Source organism: Rhinoraja longicauda, chromosome 6 (assembly GCF_053455715.1).
Source record: "Rhinoraja longicauda isolate Sanriku21f chromosome 6, sRhiLon1.1, whole genome shotgun sequence".
Taxonomy (NCBI): domain Eukaryota; kingdom Metazoa; phylum Chordata; class Chondrichthyes; order Rajiformes; family Arhynchobatidae; genus Rhinoraja; species Rhinoraja longicauda.
In genome coordinates, this window is record NC_135958.1 from 70,322,901 (window position 1) to 70,345,259 (window position 22,359).

Consider the following 22,359-nt stretch of genomic DNA (forward strand, 5'->3'; position numbering starts at 1 on the left):
GCACCCAGGGGTGACAGCGTGAGGCGCAAAAACAGCCGCATGAACCGGTGAAGAAGGGCTGAGATTTTTAAAACTTGCACGAAGTAAATATAGGAATAATGGTACATACTTAATATAATAAATAACCACTAGTTCTAATGCAATTACTATCGCCAACTGGAAAACTACTTAAAAGTTACTTTTGGGAAAACAAACCATTTCCACTAATTTCCACTAACCATTTCCATTTCCACTAATCCCCTCTTCCCCCTCAGTAATCAGGCACCGTTTGCGACAATTAAGATCAGTCTGTCTGTTTCACTGCAGGTGGCCATTGAAATGGATAGGGATCTCTTCTATTGACACCTGTGAAACATTATACTATTAAACAATGTAACATACAGCCTTCAGTAACCTGTACCTATTGAAAATACCTATATTTATGATAATCCCATGGGATAAAGTAACTATTATTGCAAGTCTGAAACTGTCTAGCACATAACCCACTGTCCCCCATTGACACGATTGTTTTTTCAATGTTTTTCTGTAAAACAATGGTTGTTATGAATTCAACTATCGCATTATAGAACTGCCTGTACTTAAGAAAAGCAATAGTTAAACAATTTGAAGGAGTTTTCAGATAAGTTGATAAACAGAAGCTTTCTTTCCCCTTTCCCCTTTTCAGCAGGACGTCGATTGGGTTTCCCCAATAGGCGTTCCACATTCCACAATGTGGCATTCACATTCAACAGATCATCCTCAAGGGGATTCCACCACCAGACATATTTTCCTCTCTCCTTTAGGTATTCCAAAGGGGACGTCTCCCTCTGTGTTCCCTAGTCTCCTCCTCTATCTCAACCATTACCTTTCTCATGGAACATTCCCCAGCAACTGCAGGAGATTCAACACCTGCCCTTCAACCCCTTCCCATCATCCAAGGATTCAAACAGTCCTTTTGGGTGAAGCAGCAATTCACCTCTCAGTCTAGTGTTTTGCATTTGGGTTCATAATATAGTTTCCTTTGCAATGGATAAACCAAATGTCGATTGGATGACTGCTTTTCAGATCACTTCCACACAGACCCCAAGTGTAACCCTGCGCTTTGAATCACTTGCCACTTTAAATCTCCTACATTGCTCCAACAATGACTAACATGACGGGATATCATGCAACAAAAGCTTTGCACTGTACCTCAGTACACATGACAATAAACTAAACTGAACATAAGTTTCAGGAACAGCCTTCATCATCCATCTAACTATAAGTCAAGACTTAATAATAAAATGTGACAATTTGAGGAATCCACTTTTTTTCTTTCCACAAATTTCATTATTTTCTTTTGTCTCCAACTACCAGTCTTTTTAAATAAGTTGTTTTCTTAGCAACTTTGGCCATCACCCATCCCAACAAAGACAATCCCTCTATTCCCTCACACCTTTCCCTCTCTGCAATTTCAAACACTTCCTCATTTTTCTGGTTCTGATGAAGGTTGCTTGTTCTGAAAAGTTTCTTAACGTGGAAGGCTAACTTCCAGAGTCTGAAGAAGAGTCCTGACCTGAAACATCACCTATTAATGTTCTACCTGACCAGCTGAGTTACTCCAGCACTTTATTTCTATGCAAGATTCCAGCATCTGCTATTCCTTGTGTGACCGTTTCTCTTCCCACAGATGCTGTCAACCCGCTGAGCGTTTCCAACATGTTCTGTTTTCGTTTTGGGTTTCTAGCATCTGCAATTTCATGCTCCAACTGCCTCTCATTTATTTTCAGTGACCAATTTACTCAATTACCATGCTCAAACAAAAGGGGCAATTTACAGCTATAGGTCTATTCAACTGGGGAAAAAAATAACGATTCTTTTTCAATTCATTCAAAAACTTTAAGAAGGAAGTGCAAATTTATGTATAATTGAGAAAACAGATTCAACGTTGTAAAACAAGATGGCGGGAGCCAACGCTGGTTGAAACAAAAGAATCTTTAGGTGTCACCAACAACGTTAAAAAATCTGTGTACAAGTCCCAACACATATTTACCTGATACTAGGCTTGAGGCCAGTAGCTATGCCTGACCGGTTTATCTAGCAGTAGAGATTATATGGGGAAACTATGAAAGCTTACAACAGAAACCTTAGCCAAATAGGAGGGAATACTGAAATAAAAGCCTGCAGACGCACCGAGAACAGAGTTCGAGATCACAGTGTAAAATAAAAGATCAAGTGAATCTTAACAGGGGAGTACCATTTTTATGGCAATGACAACCAATATGACTTGGATTCCTATAAACAGGTTAACCAGCTTACCGACTTTGTACAACAACCCAACAGGATCGAAGAAACGTCAATCTGACATCTTTGTCTCAATAATGAAACAAAACAGCAATAACTGCTGCAGCACACGCCATATTAGTCAGCAGACAAACACACTGTAATAGATCTCCGGTGTAGAATGTAAAATTCAAACATTTTAAAATCAGAGAAATAAAAATACTTTCAAGAAACTTTGTGAAAGTGCTTTAGCTTGAAACCTTGTTAAAACATAATTTTAATGAAATCAAATTTATCAATTATTCCTTCTTCTTGCTAATTTGTAAATCTTAAGAAAACTTGAATAACCAGTCAAGCAAAGTACCTCATTTGTATTCCATGGAAATCAAGTCTACCTTAGGTTCCCAACTAAAAAAGCATGATTGTTTTTCACCAGCGTAGCAATTTTTCCCATTACTTCATAAATCTTTGTAGATGTATCTCAGTTAATCCAGAAACATGATAAATGAGTTGCTCTTGAGTTTGAGCACCAGTGTGCAATTCAACTAACAACCATTGAATTGTCTACAGGTGGTTAAACCGTGTGAATATTTTCACAAGATTCACGCATATACTTTACAGACATGGAATGAAATACTTTAGTCACATGTGACTAGGCACAGTGAAATTCTTTGCTTGCATACCCAATGTATGCAAATAGCAGCCACCTACGGCGCTGACAAAGTTACAAAGCACGCCGGCTCCTCCTTTTGTTCTCCCCACCCCAACAGCGGTTCCCCCATGCCGGGTCCTCATTGTCCTTTGTTCTCCCACCTTTCTCATTGTCCATTATCAGTGGGAGAAAGATTCTGATATTTTCTATTTCTTTGGCCTTGAGCATCAAGGATAGTTTATGCCTTCACTGCAACTCAGTTCCATTTCAATAATACGGACAGAGATTAAGGAACAACTTCAGAATATTCTAATGTGCAACGTAAAATACTATTTCAACTACATTTTTTATCAAGACTCAATTAATGTACAACAAACAGTGGAAAAAGTCATCAAAATGGTAGTCACTTCCTGAAGCAACAAGATTTATTTTTATGTTACATTTTTCTTTTGAATAAATTGCGCAGTCTACTGAGAAGTTCATAATTTATGGCATTCTTGAAACAATAGTTCTGTCACCATTGTGTTTTATGTTAGTTCCTGTGGATAATCAGACTGATCTACACGATTATTTCGGGTTTTGTATTAGTTATGAAAAATGTAAATAAAGAATAAAAATCAGCTATTTCAACATCTTACAGGATTATGTGGGAGCCTACATATGCCTCAGGAGTACAAGTAAGTACTCAGACTTCTCTAGAAGTTCCAGGGTTATGAAATGTTACCATTCCTGAGAATTTTCACAAAGTCAGAAATGAAAAAAGTGTGAGGGAGAGGGCCAGATAAACAACTGTGGCAGGAAAGTGAACAAACGTGGGAAGAGCAACTGGCAGCCGGTCTCACTGATTCAGAGAGTGGGGGAGTGAGTCTGCTCAGTGCTTCCAACTCTACTCAGCTCGACCCAGCCTGATTGTTGTGGTTTGTTCTTATGTACAGGTGTCCATAAGTCAAGAGTTCATAACCTGAGGACTTACATGTAGATAATTGGAAAAATAGCAGTAATACAATAATGCATGTGAGATTTGCTTATTTCTACAGTCACAATTTTCAAACCACACAGTTGGATTACTGACATATTTGTGCCTGTCGTGATATGCTGATGACAACTTTTTAAGTGGCTTTATTTCACAGGCTGGTTGAGCTTCTCCCAATATACGAGATTAGATTGTTTCAAAACCTGTGCCGATTCCAAAATAGTAATTATGTTCAATAGTTACATTCAATTACCAAATCAAAAATGGTTTTCAGACTTCTTTTTTCAAAAAGTACAGTTTGGCAGTCCATTCAATAGTTTAATGATGTTGTACTCTGCTTGCTGCTTTTTCCAAAAATCTTAGTTTGTAACTGCTTTCTGACCCTTTCTCCCTAATGCAGATGAAGCTAATCCTTGATAAACAAACTGTCATCTAATTTGGTTGGGAAGCAAGCCGACTGTATAATAAATTAGAGTACAAGCACTCACCCCATTCAGTCTTTGAAAACGTCAACAGTGTACTTGAGCCTGCCCCACTTACAAAGAACACTATTAACATGTGTGTTTGTCCCTTTCTGCTTCACCATTATTTATTTTTAACCACTTTTCATGGATATACATTCTATATTCTATTCACCATCTATGTAAAGAACGCACTCCAGAATTTACTATGGGATTTATTTCTAACGATTTTATACAATGGCCGACAGTTTTGGACATCCAAATGATAACTTCATGACCTCACCCAATCACCCTTATCTATCTTTCATGGACTTAAAATCATCCATTAGCTCCATCTTATTTAAAAGCAAGAGTACCAGTCTTTTCAACTAAGTATGCCTTTTTATTTCTACTATGCTCTGCCGAATCCTACTTATACCATTACTAGTATCTCTATATCATTGCAGCAACTGGTCAGAATGACATTAAGTACTTCCATTCGTGATCCAAGGTTCAGTACAAGTTTACCTTAATATGAAATGCTTTGAACACAAGAAAATATAGTAGAAAAAGTGGCAGCTGTAGTGGGGACAAGAGAGCATACATGCAACCTCACAGGAAAAAGAACCAACTGAAAACTGGTGAAACGAAATTAATTAACTAACTAATAAATTAATAAACTAATAAACTAATGTAAAGATGACAGGAAACCAGAAAGACTATTCCAATACCAAAAAATGTAATAATATATACATATATATATATATATATATATATATATATATATATTTAAACACATGGTTAAGAGAGACAGGAAAAAAACCCCACAATAAATCTCAAGCATTATAGAAAAATTGTAAACAGTTTCACAAGCGCTAACTTCGTATCGGTGGGTTTTACCTTAATAGTTTGTCAGGATTCTGTCTTTTTGCATGTGGAAAGTGACCCCCACGTCAACCACTGTGGGTGGCATGGTGGTGCAGCAATAGAGTTGCTGCCTTGCTGCAGCGCCAGAGACACGGGTTCGATCTGACTACGGGTGCTGTCTGTATGGAGTTTGTATGTTCTCCCCGTGACTGCGGGGGTTTTCTCCGAGATCTTGGTTTCCTCCCACACTCCAAAGACGTACAGGATTGTAGGTTAATTGGTTTGGTATAAGTGTAAATTGTCCCCAGTGTGTGTATAGGGTAATGTTAATGTGCCCGAAGGGGTGGACATGGTGGGCCGAAGGGCTAATTTCTGCGCTGTATCTCTAAACTAAAATTAAACTCCTCTTATCTTTATAATAGCTATCTTCCTTCTCGACTCTCAATCCTGATGTAGTTTTCACAGCCTTAGAATAGGACATACCTTTAGATTGGAGACATGGAAGAATTTCTTTAGCCATAGGGTGACACATATGCGAAATTCATTGCCACAGATGACAGTGGAGGCCAATTTAAAGTGGATATTGATAGGTTCTTGATTAGTAAGGATGTCAAAGGTTTTGGGGTGAAGACAGGTATAGGGTTGAGACGGAAAAATAGATCTGTCATGATCGAATGGCAGAACAGACGGATGGGCCGAATGGCTTAATTCTGCTCCTCTGTCTTAAGATCTTATGCTGACAATTCCTCCCCTCCCCACCCCACCATACCATCCCTCACATGCTGCTGAAATGGCCGAGTTCCTCCAGAAGTTTGCTTTATTGCTCCAGATTCCAGCATCTGCAGTCTCTTGTGTTTATGTTATTACTTTATTGCTAATCTACACCAGAATCAAAAAAGGAGCTCATCAATAATGAACTGCCCGATGAGAATAAAATGTCCTCCTGGTGATGATGGTAAGCAGTGCTTGGATGATAAAGGATGTTAACTCATGTATAATGACAATAAGCTCAGCCGTTTTTAATTTTGATGAGATCCACAGTGTAACTAGATATGCCAACTTGCATCAATTAGAAAGAAGCCTATGATGCACGGAAGACAATTCATTCCTTGGAAACAGCATGCTATTAGGAGGTGCCACTGATAGCAAGGTAAACATTTGGGGTATAATTTGTCCAATATATAAATAAATTTTTTAAGAAAATTGCATTATTGTTTCTGAGAAATATGAACAATGTGGCTTGTGCCTGTTATATTAAATAAGTCGTTATCAAGAAATGAAATAGCCCAATATAAATGCAAAACCATACATAGTTGAAGAAGAGAACTACCAAGGAAATTATTTCAAGATTTAATTCAAATTGTACTTTAAATAAAGCACAGTTCCAGAAACAAATTCTGCAGCGTGTAAATTCTCTTCAACGAGTCATGTTTTCTCATTAGAATCATACTGGCCATCAACTTTAAGATCAAATTCCGGACCTTCAAGTTCACCTCAATATGACACTATCTTACTAGAATTTTGCCTATGACATTTAGTTTAAGTTAATTTAGAGATACAGCATGGAAACAGGCCCTTTGGCCCACTGAGCACATGGCAATCATTGATCACCTGTTACACTAGTTCCATGCTATCCCACTTTCTCATCCACTCCCTTACACACTGGGAGCAATTTACAGAGGCCAATTAACGTACAAACCTGCACATCTTTGGGATGTGAGAGAAAACCGAAGCACCCAGAGGAAACCCATGTAGTCACAGGAAGAAAATGCAAACTTCACACAAATAGCTGAGGTCAGGATCGAACCCAGGTCTCTGACACAACTCTACCTGTTGCTCCACTGTGCCGCCTTAATAATGACCTAATATTCAGCTAATTTTCTTTTGATCCTCACAATATTCGCCTCTTTTTCAGGAAATTATGAATGCTTGCATAATTCCCCAGGATTTCACTTGCTCAACCATCAAAAATGTGCTTTAACAATCACATTTTGGCTGCTTGATTGTGTAGCAAAGTTTACTCACGTCCTGGCAACAGTTGGAAACAGGATCTTAGTGAACAGAATTTTTTGGCAGCTCAGATACTTAGACTGGAACCAATTAATCAAGCACCAATTAACTGGTAAACGTTTTGCTTTATTTTCAGGACTTACAAGTGTATGCATGCAATGAGGTGCTCAAGCAGCCATTGTCCATAATGGAGAGAAAAAAACTCCAAAAAGCAAACTGTTAGAGGAATTTAGTAGGTCAGGAAGCAGGTAAAGGGAGAGTCGACATTTGAGTTATGAAGAACAGTCCTGGAGCTTCTGGGAGCTACACCTGCAAGAACTGTGTCCAGGTGCAGCTCCTGAAGGGACGTGTGGTGGAGTTGGAGAGGCAGTTGGATGACCTCAGGGCCATCCGGGAATGCGAGAGTTTCCTCGACAGGACCTATTGTGAGGCTGTCACGCCAAGGGTCCAGGTCGAGCGAAGGTGGGAGACTTTCAGGGGGGAGTGGACGTGGACGTGGACTACAGGAGACCCCAGTGGCTGTGCCTATTGCAAATAGGTATACCCTCTTGGGAACTGTCGGGGCAGAAGACGTTTCCAGTCCGAGTGGCGGACCTGTTGGCAAGGATACTCGACAGGGGCGACCGAAGTCAGGAAGAGCCGTAGTGGTCGGTGACTCCATCGTCCGAGGGACGGACAGAAGATTCTGTGGCAGCAGGAGGGACTTGAGGATGGTCTGTTGCCTCCCTGGTGCCAGGGTTCAACACATCACGGACCGGCTTCAGAAAATCCTAGTGAGGGAAGGCGATCAACCTGAAGTCGTTGTGCACATGGGCACGAATGACGTCGGGCGGAAGAGGAAGGAGGTGCTACAGCGGGAGTTTAGAGAGTTGTGAAAAACACTGAGAAGTAGGACGTCAAAGGTGGTTATCTCTGGACTGCTACCGGTACCTCGTGCTGGTGAGGCCAGGAACAGAGAGATAGAGGGTATGAATTTATGGCTGAGGGGCTGGTGCAGAGAGCAGGGATTTAGATTTCTGGACCACTGGGATCTCTTCTGGGCTAGGGGTGACTTGTACAAAAGGGACGGGTTACATCTTAACAGCAGGGGGACAAACATTCTGGCAGGCAGGTTTGCTAGTGTGACACCTGTGGCTTTAAACTAAGTAGTGGGGGGGGGGGTTAACAAATTGTGAATATGAAGATGAGGTAAAAAAAGGGAATACAGGAGATATTGCAAAAGACTCTCGGAAGAATGGGAACAGAAGTTCTAGAGGGGAAAAGAAATTAAGGGCAGGGCCAATTGTGACCGATGTGAGAGGGGAGGTAAATACAGAAGTTAAAGTGTTGTACTTAAATGCGCGTAGTATAAAAAATAAAGTGGATGAGCTTGAGGCTCAGTTAGTCATGGGCAAGTATGATGTTGTAGGGATCACTGAGACATGGCTATAAGAGGACCAGGGCTGGGAACTGAATATTCAGGGGTACACAACGTATAGAAAAGACAGACAGGTGGGCAGAGGGGGTGGGGTTGCTCTGATGGTAAGGAATGATATTCATTCCCTTGCAAAGGGTGACATAGAATCAGGAGATGTTGAATCAGTGTGGATAGAAATGAGAAATTGTAAGGGTAAAAAGACCCTAATGGGAGTTATCTATAGGCCCCCAAACAGTAGCCTCGACATAGGGTGCAAGTTGAATCAGGAGATAAAATTGGCGTGTCAAAAATGTAATGCTACGGTGGTTATGGGAGATTTCAACATGCAGGTAGACTGGGAAAATCAGGTTGGAAATGGACCCCAGGAAAGAGCGTTTGTAGAGTGCCTTCGAGATGGATTCTTAGAACAGCTTGTAGTGGAGCCTACCAGGGAGAAGGCAATTCTGGATTTAGTGTAGTGTAATGATCCTGATCTGATAAGGGGACTAGAGGTAAAAGAGCCATTAGGAGGCAGTGATCACAACATGATAAGTTTTACTCTGCAAATGGAAAGGCAGAAGGGAAAATCGGAAGTGTCAGTATTACAGTATAGCAAAGGGGATTACAGAGTCATGAGGCGGGAGCTGGCCAAAATTGATTGGAAGGAGGCCCTAGCAGGGAAGACGGTAGAACAGCAATGGCAGGTATTCCTGGGAATAATGCAGAGGTTGCAGGATCAATTTATTCCAAAGAGGTGGAAAGACTCTAAGGGGAGTAAGAGACACCTGTGGCTGACAAGGGAAGTCAGGGACAGCATAAAAATTAAGGAGAGGAAGTATAACATAGCAAAGAAGAGTGGGAAGACAGAGGATTGGGACTCTTTTAAAGAGCAACAAAAGTTAACTAAAAAGGCAATACGGGGAGAAAAGATGAGGTACGAGGGTAAACTAGCCAATAATATAAAGGAGGATAGCAAAAGTTTTTTTAGGTACGTGAAGAGGAAAAAAATAGTCAAGGCAAATGTGGGTCCCTTGAAGACAGAAGCAGGGGAATTTATTATGGGGAACAAAGAAATGGCAGACGAGTTAAACCGTTACTTTGGATCTGTCTTCACTGAGGAAGATACACACAATCTCCCAAATGTTCTAGGGGCCGGAGAACCTAGGGTGATGGAGGAACTGAAGGAAATCCACATTAGGCAGGAAATGGTTTTGGGTAGACTGATGGGACTGAAGGCTGATAAATCCCCAGGGCCTGATGGTCTGCATCCCAGGGTACTTAAGGAGGTGGCTCTAGAAATAGTGGAAGCATTGGAGATCATTTTTCAATGTTCTATAGATTCAGGATCAGTTCCTGTGGATTGGAGAATAGCAAATGTTATCCCACTTTTTAAGAAAGGAGGGAGAGAGAAAATGGGTAATTATAGACCAGTTAGTCTGACATTAGTGGTGGGGAAGATGCTGGAGTCAATTATAAAAGAGGAAATTGCTGAGCATTTGAATAGCAGTAACGGGATCATTCCGAGTCAGCATGGATTTACGAAGGGGAAATCATGCTTGACAAATCTACTGGAATTTTTTGAGGATGTAACTAGGAAAATTGACAGGGGAGACTCAGTGGATGTGGTGTACCTCGACTTTCAGAAAGCCTTCGACAAGGTCCCACATAGGAGATTAGTGGGCAAAATTAGGGCACATGGTATTGGGGGTAGGGTACTGACATGGATAGAAAATTGGTTGACAGACAGAAAGCAAAGAGTGGGGATAAATGGGTCCCTTTCGGAATGGCAGGCAGTGACCAGTGGGGTACCGCAAGGTTCGGTGCTGGGACCCCAGCTATTTACGATATACATTAATGACTTAGACGAAGGGATTAAAAGTACCATTAGCAAATTTGCAGATGATACTAAGCTGGGGGGTAGTGTGAATTGTGAGGAAGATGCAATAAGGCTGCAGGGTGACTTGGACAGGTTGTGTGAGTGGGCGGATACATGGCAGATGCAATTTAATGTAGACAAGTGTGAGGTTATTCACTTTGGAAGTAAGAATAGAAAGGCAGATTATTATCTGAATGGTGTCAAGTTAGGAGGAGGGGGAGTTCAACGAGATCTGGGTGTCCTAGTGCATCAGTCAATGAAAGGAAGCATGCAGGTACAGCAGGCAGTAAAGAAAGCCAATGGAATGTTGGCCTTCGTAACAAGAGGAGTTGAGTATAGGAGCAAAGAGGTCCTTCTACAGTTGTACCGGGCCCTGGTGAGACCGCACCTGGAGTACTGTGTGCAGTTTTGGTCTCCAAATTTGAGGAAGGATATTCTTGCTATGGAGGGCGTGCAGCGTAGGTTCACTAGGTTAATTCCCGGAATGGTGGGACTGTCATATGTTGAAAGGCTGGAGCGATTGGGCTTGTATACACTCAAATTTAGAAGGATGAGGGGGGATCTTATTGAAACATATAAGATAATTAGGGGATTGGACACATTAGAGGCAGGAAACATGTTCCCAATGTTGGGGGAGTCCAGAACAAGGGACCACAGTTTAAGAATAAGGGGTAGGCCATTTAGAACGGAGATAAGGAAGAACTTTTTCAGTCAGAGAGTGGTGAAGGTGTGGAATTCTCTGCCTCAGAAGGCAGTGGAGGCCAGTTCGTTGGATGCTTTCAAGAGAGAGCTGGATAGAGCTCTTAAGGATAGCGGAGTGAGGGGGTATGGGGAGAAGGCAGGAACGGGGTACTGATTGAGAGTGATCAGCCATGATCGCATTGAATGGCGGTGCTGGCTCGAAGGGCTGAATGGCCTACTCCTGCACCTATTGTCTATTGTCTATTGTCCTTAGGTAGGATAGTTCCCTCAACCAGAAACGCTGGCTATCCCTTTGTCTCCACATATATTGCGGAGTTCCTCCAACAGGTTCATTTTTGCTTCATATTACAGCATCTGCAGACTCTTGCATTTCTACAGTCTATCCTGAACAGATAGCAAGCTCGAGACAAGGGAGCCCGAGAAGGGAGAGGAAAAAGGACAAGTTGGGTTAAAATTCAAGCTCGAGACAATCTGCTCACCCGACAAAACCTTTGCCCAATTTACACAGTCCCACATGCTACATGGGTATTTGCTTTAATTGTGGTCGACATTGGATTACTGCCAACAAGTATTCGAATTCTCCCTTCCTTCCTGGGAAGATTAATTGGTTGGCTGCGACAAGATATGAATTATCATGTATAAAACTTCAACGGCTGGAAATCTGAACCAAAAAGAGAAAATGCTGGAGATACTCAACAGATCAAGCAGCATCTGTGGAGAGAAAACAAAAGAAGTAACAAGTAAATGAAACATCATTGACCAGAAATATTAACTCGCTGCCTGAAACTGCTGAGTAGTCTCCAGCAATTTTATGTGTGAATATTTGTCTCTTTTCACTGTATGTCCAATAATATGAAAGAACCCACACTATATCTTCTGTTATTGCTGACTTGCCAATGAAATTTGTTCCTGTTGATCAAAAAACAATGTGTTCCAGAGTTGGCAAAAAAGTTCAAAGAACTATAGAAACATTATGCTGTTAAAGAACACAGTTAAAGAACAAATACACCAATCTTCTGATATCCAGACACGCTTGGAAAATATATTTATCCAAATGTTAAGTGGTTACAGAAAGCATTGAGAATCAAAGTTCAGTCTTTAAACCACAGATGGGCAGTAAAAAGGAAATCCTAACATTAGACTAACTAAAGCAATTCAAAAACAATGTTCACTCGCTCCAAAAATCTCACCTCTATGACTAGTTTAAGGAAGACATCCCAGTCATCTAGTTATTTAAATAAGTGCCAGCAAAACAGGAAGGGTGCAGTATTATTAAGCCAACATTGACTAAATAATATTTGAAAAAAGAAATTGCATTAATCTACTGTGGTTGAATACAATGCTGTCTACCCAAACAATTTCCTTCAGATGAAGGAAGAAAATGAACTGACTGGAGAAGCAGTAGACTGAGAAGCAGTTGAGTGGACATGCAGAGAAGGGAGAGGGAATAGGGCAAATTGGGTTAAAGAGAAAAAATAGATCCCTTCTATTTATTTGTTGTTCTTTGGATACAGATATCTTCTCTAATGCTGTTATTTACAGCCCATCCATAAATGAACTTGAACAGAGAAGATTGTTAATTTTCAACTACACTGGTGGGTATTTGCATACATTTCAGATCAGTTACGTATGGCATATTTAATTCCCTGAAGCTATCGGTGAACCAGATGGAAACTTACAACGATTAGATAGCTCTATGGTTACCTCCACAACTTTACTGAGACTATGTACTTTTTCTTTTTTGAAAATAAGATGTGTTTACTAACTTGAATTTAAACTCCCCAGTTTATATGGTTAACTCATATATCTGGATCAATAACAATTCAGTTGGATGACAGTTAAGTAAGTTAATCACCAAACCATCATCTGCCAAATGCTTACTGCATCACAAGTTGGGATAATTCATGCAAAATTCAGAGATAATTGAGATAATTCATGCCCCTCTGCCCATAGTGGAATTCACTTGAATGCAAATATCAACAAACGCACAAAAGACCATGAACCATCTTCAAAGGAAATGCCAGAGCAGGTTTGTTCCATCATCAAGCATTAATTCATCACAGGGCACGCTAAAGCATCAGAGTGGTTTACCATATGGAAGATGGGGTTAATCTATTACTACAATCAAGCCAGAAAACCTACCCTAGTTCCACGAGAGCATGATGGAAGCAGCAGTAAGCATACTTAAAAACAAGATGCTAAACAGCAAAAGCAGCATGTGACAAACTGACCTAATGGATCCCTCAACCAATGGATCAGAGCCAAACTCTGCACACCTACTAAATTTGGTTGCAAATGAAGGTGAGAAAATTGACAGGAATACTGAAGACTGAAGCGTTTGCAACAATGTTTAGCCAATAATGTTGAGTGACTGATCCATCTTGATTTCTTCCTGCAATCCCCACTAAAACTGTTGTCTAGCAAATTTTAATCACAATATGTGATGTTAAGAAACAACTAAGAATATTAGATTTAGAAAAAGCTGTACCTGACAATATCCTGACAGTAGAACTGAAGATTTCCACTTCAAATTTAGTTGCATCTCAAACCAAGTTGTTCTAATACAGTTTAAGCACTGGCACCAAGTCAACAATATGGAAAAGAAGCATTTCTCATTCATAAAAATTAAATATGGCTAATTACCACACAATCAGGCTGCCTAAATTCCAGAATAAAATGATGGAAGTTATTGACAGTATCATCAAGATGCACCTTTGCCAATAATACTCAATTTGCTCAGTTTGGGTCTCACCAGAATCGCCTGGCAACACATGGACTAATATGCTGAATTTCAAAGTGACTCATGACATCAATGCAAAATTTGACCTAGTGTGTAATATCAAAAAACTCTGGTTAAAAAAAGGAAATCCAATGAGCATCAAAAGGAAGATATGCAAATGCTTTTCATCATAATCCATCCACTGTACCGATTATAGTGTCATAGGGTCAGTTGTGGAGGGAAAAGCAAAATACTTGGTTGTTGATGCTCAATCATCCCAGGATATCATTAAGTCTGCTCCAAAGTTAGTGTCCTCCACCCAACCACCTTCAGGAACTTCAACTATGAACTTCCTTCCATCATTAAATCATAAATAGGGATAAACAAACAAAGTGTTAAAAATATTTAACAGGCCACGCAGTATCTGTGGCGAGAGAAAGAGAGCCAATTCCCTGTCACCGTGGTCTTTCATCAACAGTGGGAATATTTGCTGATCATTGCACAACGTTCAATTTCATTCACAACTCCTCAGAAAAAGTCTAAGTGCACCAAGACCTGGAAAATATTCAGACAACTAGCATTTGTGTCTCAAAAGAGTCCCACGGTGACTATTTCAAACAACAGAGAGGCGAGCCACCAATACTTGACACTCAATGGCACATTACCATCATCAACTTTTGTATCTATGAACATCCTATGCATCACTGTTATGCAGAAATTCAAGAAGATGAGCCAAATAAATATTAGGAGTACGAAAGCAAGCCAGAAGCTGGTTATTCTGCAGCAAGCACCATTGAAAACCCAAAGCTTTTCACCACCGACAGGACAGAAGTCAGAAGCATGATGAAATATGCTTCACTAACTTGGATAAGTGCACCTCCAAAATACACATGAATGGTTCAATGGTCCTTTTATTGTCACATATGCAAAGTGCTAACACAGTGAAATTCTTTTTATTACAAACAGTATAGCCATACCTCAGATCCTCGATTAACAAGTGTACAGAAATAGTCTACGCATGCAAGAGGCACTATGTTTTGGCGCTGTTTGTCAAAATACACGCTCCGTTTCTTATGCCTGTTCCAGGAAAGTCCCAAGCTGTTGTGGGCCTCCAACCATTTAATTCCTTGGATACCACATCCCTCTCCTCGTCCGTTCACCTTTGTTCCCCAGGAGGGCCTACCGCAGTAGGCCAGAGCCCTGTTCCTTCTCCTCTCCTAACTGGCTTACTCCTCGCGCATCGTCGTCATTACCAGCTCCCTCCTACCAGCTCTGGTCTTCAGGGACGAGTAAGGGACCAGCTCAACGGGCTCCCCCTGAAGCGGTGATCCACCAGGTCTTCTGTTCGGTCGTGGGGGACCAAGCACTAAACAATCCAAGAGAAAGCCCACTAGATTGGCACTTGATTCACTATCCTAAACATCCATACCCTCTACAACCAGCATGTCTTGGCTGTAGAGTGTGCCATCTACAAATTACACCCCAGTTATTAGATTATACCTCTCAAACCAATTACCTCTACCAAAGAGGCATGAGAACTCAATCATCTCCAAATAGCACACTGTTCTGATTTGAAAATTTATTGCTGGATCGAAATCCTTGAATTCGCTACCCTACAGTATCATGGCAGTAGCTTCACCAGAAGTTCGGCAGCAATTCAAACTTCATCAACACTTTCTAACGGCATTCAGGGATGCGGAATTGATGCTGTTCTTGCTAGTTAAGCATATATTCTAAAAAGTAAATCAAGTGTTGGTACCAAGCAACTGCACAGTCTACACATAAATGTGTGCCAGTAATCCTTTCTCACAGCATAAGATTCTTTAAAATGTGCAATAGCTTACCGTAAAGGGGGCTAAAGGAAGAAGCGATCTTATTTGCAAATATGTTTCGCTTAAATGCACTCGCATCTCAATAGTTTTACAGTGCATCAATAGTAACAACTCAAGCCTTAGTTGTACGCAGGTCACTCTTATGAAGTACTCTAATAAATCGTGGAAAAAACTAGGTGTTTCCTGCTGACAAAGTAAATCTTTTTACGGTTCAGTGTGTCTATAGATTTTATGAAGGAAATAAGTTATTTCACAATTTAATAAAAAGGCTATTATTGCCTTCCTCCCAAAAGAAACTGAAAAGGTACAGATTGGATTACAGATGGATTTACAGCTTGGATTTGTGGCCCCAGGGTAAATGTAAACTCAAGTTAAAGCAGACATTGGCAAAAATAATGTTGATTTTAGACACCAAAACTTTGATGCTGCCAAGTGAAAAATTCAATTGCCAAAAACCTTAGGATTGAAACTCATGCAAAAAAAGCTCTTATCCAAGTATCCAGATCAACATTCGATTATTGTGCATATCCCAAAATGTACAATGTTCTCATTTCAGTTACTGAAAGTTGAATTTTGTGGAACGGGAGGTGGTGAGAATGAGGCAGGTGTTCAGTGTGGTAGGATATCTGGCAACACAGAAAGCTTCCCGCAGAGAGAACACATTAATTTGTGTACTCTGCTGTTGTTGTCAAATCATTTTCTTAACTCTCAAGAATACAGCCCTTAAAATATGTTTCACCGAGTCAGAACTATCACATTTAATCATAGCTTGTTTATCTCTCAGTGGAGGTTCATGTATTCCTTTTATCACAAACGACTCACAAGCCTGCTTCATTTGGTCCCTGCATTTAGTTAACTCACAAGAGGTAGACTTCATTTAATTGAATCTCCAAAGATGTTCAGTAATTTACCATGCATCAAATAATTACAACAATCATACATAATAACTTCAAGCCCTGCTCTATTCGTCATTTTTCAAAACTACTGAAGCAGCTCTCAAAGGATTAAGCAGACAGCCTGCTGCCATAGCAACAATGATAAAAATGGTAGGTCAGCACTGCAAGTGGATTCTGCACCTGGCATTATAAACTGCATGATACATTTTATCATCAGCGTTTATTGTAAAAAATTACTGTGTTTAAATTTAAGGTATGAAATTCAGTTATTGTCTGGAACATGCATTCAATTTTATTGAAGTTAAGTGGTAAACTGAAGGACTTCACACAAAAGATTTAGTGCAACAAAGATCCTTCAGAATACAATAAATGCATCACAGGTTCTCAAATCCAAACCAGCTTTCCAAAATTATTAGCGCTATAATTTTACCAATGTTTGGTGTTCTTGGAAGGATGTGTACATTTTCTGGAAACAATGGTGTCCTCAAATACACCAATATCTTGGGAATGTAAATCAAAGGACCATCAAGTGTTTACTGCATATGTTTAGACTTCGGAACCAATGGTAATTCTTTGAAACTGAAAAGTCTACAGCACAGTTGCATACACTGCAAGAATAGAACATGCATACATCCACACAAATTATTGGGGAGGTTGATGTATACATGGGCAATCAATGAAAAAGCAATTTTGAACTTCAGTTGTGGATAGCCAAATGCCACAGTTCTCTGCATCCCGTCAGTACCATATAAGAAAGTCATCACTTGTCATAGAAATTTCAGAATTTACAACATGAAAAGCTGTATATGTTTTTTCCTTCTTACAAGGAAAAATATGTCTGTGTGAAAAAGAGCACTAATTATTTTTGGTTTCAATTAACATGAAGCTTTCAAATGAGAAATTAAATGCGATAGATACTAATGTTGTTCAGCAAGTAAAACTTGGGCAGCATGATGGCGCAGTGGTAAAGTTGCTGCCTTACAGCGAATGCAGCGCCGGATACCCAGTTCGACCACAACTACGGATGCTGTCTGTATGGAGTTTGTACGTTCTCCCCATGACCTGCGGTTTCCTCCCACACTCCAAAGACGTACAGGTATGTAGGTTAATTGGCTTGGTAAATGTAAAAATTGTCCCTGGAAGGGTATAGGATAGTATTAATGTGCAGGGATCGCTGGTCGGCCCGGACCCGAAAGGGCCTGTTTCCGTGCTGTATCTCTAAACTAAACTAAAACAGAGAGGGGATTGTCATACAATGCTAGAAGTAGTTTGTTCATAATTTCATATCTTTGATGCCAACTTTGTCTTCCCACCCAATCCCTGAAACTCTTTTTTCCCTTGTGGTTTAAAAAAATACTGATCTCAGCATGAAAATATTTAATGAATGAGAATCCGAAGCTCTAAGATAGAATTTCACAATTATTTGGGTGAAGCAATTTCACTTTCGGTCAATACGACATGATTGACTTCTTATCCCAAGACAATGGCTCCATGTTGTAGGCTTGCCAGCCTGAAGGCATAGATATGCACCTTCTCAAGGTCTCAATTTTAAAAGATTCAGTGAAATCACTCCTCATTTTCAAACTTACGTATACATAGAGGTTCTCTACTTTCACTTCCTTGCTAACTCTTTCCATCCTGAAACACTCCCCACCCCTGCCACACACACACACAAATTAATATGATGAGGATGCAGAAATAAAAAGCTGATATCTGGGTCGAGGTCAAACCATCACAAAATTAACAAAATTAATAATTTTCAAAAGGGCCATACAGTTACCATTACTGAAAGAAAGCTGTGTTTAAGTATCCAAGATACAAACCAAATAACGTGTTCCTCCGCTTGGTATAACACTGAACTACTCACTGAAATCCCAATCTTATCTGTTATCATTCATTGGCACAGCTCCAGCTTTCCCATCCTCAGTTATACCAACTGCATTATGTTGCAATGTTTTGTTGGAAGAGCAGTGCAAGTACTTTTTCCCCACCAAAAGAATAAACAGTGCATTAATTGAATGAACTTATCCAATGTCTGAAGAAGGGTCTCAACCCGAAATGTCATCCATTCCTTCTCTCCAAAGATGCTGCCTGTCCCGCTGAGTTACTCCAGCTTTTTGTGTCTAACTTATCCAATATATTTTCAAGCAGTACCTTAAAACTCCTCCAGTCTCTTGGATGATTGAGAACATTAATCTTTGTGAATAAAGGTCCTTCTCACTCCTAACCTCTCATTCTTCTGTTTGAATACGCTTCACAATCTTGCAAGGCCTAGCTGAAATCTTTGTGAACCTGTGACATGTAACAATTATGATTTGGATTTGTAATTTTCAACAATCTGCCTGTTTTTCAGATAATTTGTTATAACTGAGAACATAAAACTGCAGATGCTAAAAATCTGAAGTAAAAACAGAAAAACTCAAAGGTCTGAATGAACCGGGACCTGAAATGTTGACTGCTTCTCTTTCCATACATACTGCCTGACCTGCTAAGTGGTACCTGCATTTTGTTTCTAAATATGTTATAACAACTGTCCCTCTCTCAGTGACTTAAAATATTCACTGGTTTGATTCAAAGAGGGTAATTTTTACTACCTAGAATAATAGATTACGGTTCATCTCTTAACAAATCTTGTACATTACAAATTGAGTTATTCTTCAAAATACTTGAGCAAAACTCAAAATGTAGGGGTAACTCAGCAGGTCAGGCAGCATCTGTGGACGGAATGGATGGGTTACGTTTTGGGTCAGGACTCTTCTTCCAACTCAAAGTACTTCATTGGTTGCAAAAAGACTTATGGCATCTTTACATTATGTTATCTATTCCATCCTCATCTACTGGTTCTTCATGACATACCTGTGGGGTCTACAATCTTTTGATTCTAAATTTTTCTGCCCAGCATAAGCCACATAGTTTTAGCAATGCCTTCACTTCTCACTCCACAATGAATTCTAGATTATCCCATGATTCTGAACCCCACATTTATTTAATTTGTATGTCGTACCCAAGACCTGTTACTGGAACATAGGAAATAGGAACTGGTGATGTTTTGGGTCGAGACCCTTCTTTAGACCCAGGCTGAAGACGGGTCTCACCTCCCGAAACATCACTCATTCCTTCTCTCCAGAGATGCCGCCTATCCTGCTGAGTTACTCCAGCATCTTTGGTTTAAACCAGCATCTGCAGTTCCTTCCTACATAAAAAGGAACTGGTATCAAACAAGCCCCCAAAGTCATCTATATACTAAAACTTGTTTGTTTGTCCCTGAACTACAGTCAAAACGGTACACGATAGCGCAACAATTTTAGGCCCACCTTACACACCGTCGTCCCTTTGGTGCTAATGGAAGAAGTTTCATTGACATTGGTGTTATATATATAAAGTTATTCACATTTTAAAGTTTAAATCTATCTCCTAGGGAGCGAGGTGGGGAGGGGGGAGGAGAGGGTGCTGCACCAATGCAGGAGAGTTTTGGGCCCAACGGGTCCACTTGGTCTATTGTTTATTAAAACCATGACAAACCTGAACTTTGACCACAATTCAATTTTCCTACCTGATACCAAAAAACTCCTTGTAGTCCTAAAATCTATCTTTGCATTAAATAGCAGTGCTAAGCCATTCGCCCCTTGAGCCTACTCTGCTGTTCAACAAGATCGTGGTACATTTTCTACCTCAACAATATTTTCCTTCCTATATGCCTGAGAGGCTTCTTTAATTTCTGATTTGAATGCAATCAATGATTGAGGCTCAAGGGTAAAAGATTACACAGATCTACTAATTTCTAGATGAATGGATTTATTATTATTTCCAAAATTGTCTCTTATCTTGTGAATCTAACTAAGCATCTCATCTCTCTGGAATTGAGAATTTCAAAGATGTACCTCTTTCAAAGATGAAGTCTTATATGTTAAATCTTCAATCCAGATAGTTTGCCACTTAGTTTTAATGTCCCCACTAGGGCCAACAACTCTGTCAAGTCCACTAAAAATATTACAATCTTCTGCTCATCTATTCAATCAGTCTGAAGAAGGGTCTCGACCCGAAATGTCATCCATTCCTTCTCTCCAGAGATGTTGCCAGTCCTGCTGAGTTACTCCAGCATTTTGTGTCTATCTTCGATATAAAACAGCATCTGCAGTTCCTTCATACACTAAAAATCTTACTTGTTTCTTTACAATTTTTCTTAGCTCAAGACAAGAGATCTATTCAACAATCTTTCTAGTAGACAGTTCTGTGACACAGAGATTTGTTAATTTTTATTATGACAATATCCAATGTTATTTGCACTTTTAGATCTTGTTTCCCTATGTATCTTAATTTTATTGATCTTTAAATGAAACTCTACAAATACTCACCTCAGTGTTCCATTTGTCACCCAGTCTGAATTCATGCTCCAAATCCAATTAATTATTATGGTCAGTTACTTTCAGACCAAATCTCAATGCAAGCAATGATCTTGTTACCATAAACTCAAGTTCTGTCTCACACAACTCTTGGAAAATACCACTGTCTTGTGCCAAACTCATCCTATTTCACAATGACTCATACACACCTGCTGAGTTACTCCAGCATTCCCTTTCATTTTACTCAAATAACAACTGGATTCCTTTCTTCAGACAATGATCATACAACAATCAGAGGCAATTTGGTGGAAGCTGAAAGTATGAGGGAAGTATACCCAGTAGTGGTCAGTACTTCCAAAAACGTTTCCCCTTTTCCTTTAAAAAAAAACCGGATATTTTTTCCAATGACTTCAAAAACGGGATTCAGTCTGCCAGCCTATTGACCAATACTGTTTGAGGTGATTGCCATTGTTTGAGGTGATTAATGCCCTAAATATCCACCTTTCTGTGCAAATCTCAGTTGGGAAGGACCTTAAACACCAAAAATGAAGTGAGTAAGTTAATGCATGAAATAAAAGTTCTTACCCTCTTAAAGTCCAGTGAGGTTTTTGCCCCACTGATTCGGCATCCCTGCGAGACTCAATTGGGGACTGATGCGTTCACTACTCTGTTGCTCTCCAACCTTTTCCTGCTATACTGGGACACGTTGAACCATGGCATGGAGAAGCACTGGTAGAACAGGAACAAGTTCCGGTTCATTGTATGCCGGAGGCCGTTGCCTGGTCGAAATCCATGAGAACTGAAGCCGCTAAAAGATGAAATAATGGAGGCCTGAGTTAGACCCAGAGCTGGTGCCCGCTCAGCGTTTGGGGTCGGGGGTGCTGTCTCCCGAGATCCGTGCCTCAGTTGGAAGCCGCGGCGACAGCCACGGTGCATCTATGAAGCAAATGCATTACAATAGCCCCGGAGGAGGAGCGGAGCTAGGTTGTCTCCGGGGAAGGAGCAAGGCCACGGCGAGGGGCCGGCGCCTGGGACAACCTTCAGCTTGGGGCTCCAGGCGCCGCCACCGCGGCGGGAGGGGGATCCCAACCGTCACCCTCCGCCGGTGAATGAATTACAGAACGGCTTCCCTCTGCACGCCGCCCAACTCACTGCGAAGATATTATTTCCACTATGCACCCCGCAACCCGGGGTCCAGTCACCCTCCCCCGTCCTCCTACCGCCGATGTCCCCGATCTCACCACCCCTCGACCCGGGTAGTGGCACCATCCCACCCCCACGTGACCGAGGCAGCGGTCGATGCTTGTTGTCTGCGTCTCTTAGCAACGAGGGGCAAGGCGGAGTGTGGAGCCAGAAGCCAGGCACAAAAATGCTGGAGTAACTCAGCGGGTCAGGCAGCATCTCCGGAGAAC

General features: G+C 40.7%; 1 protein-coding gene across 1 annotated transcript in view; it reads right to left on the reverse strand.

Moving 5' to 3' along the window:
- Positions 1–22,038, reverse strand: part of LOC144594748 (TBC1 domain family member 16-like) — a 77,851-nt gene extending 55,813 nt beyond the window's left edge. Inside the window, exon 1 of the mRNA XM_078401592.1 lies at positions 21,533–22,038. The gene's annotated coding sequence lies outside the window, so the exon portion shown is untranslated. The remainder of the gene's footprint in view (positions 1–21,532) is intronic.
- Positions 22,039–22,359: the final 321 nt, after the last annotated feature.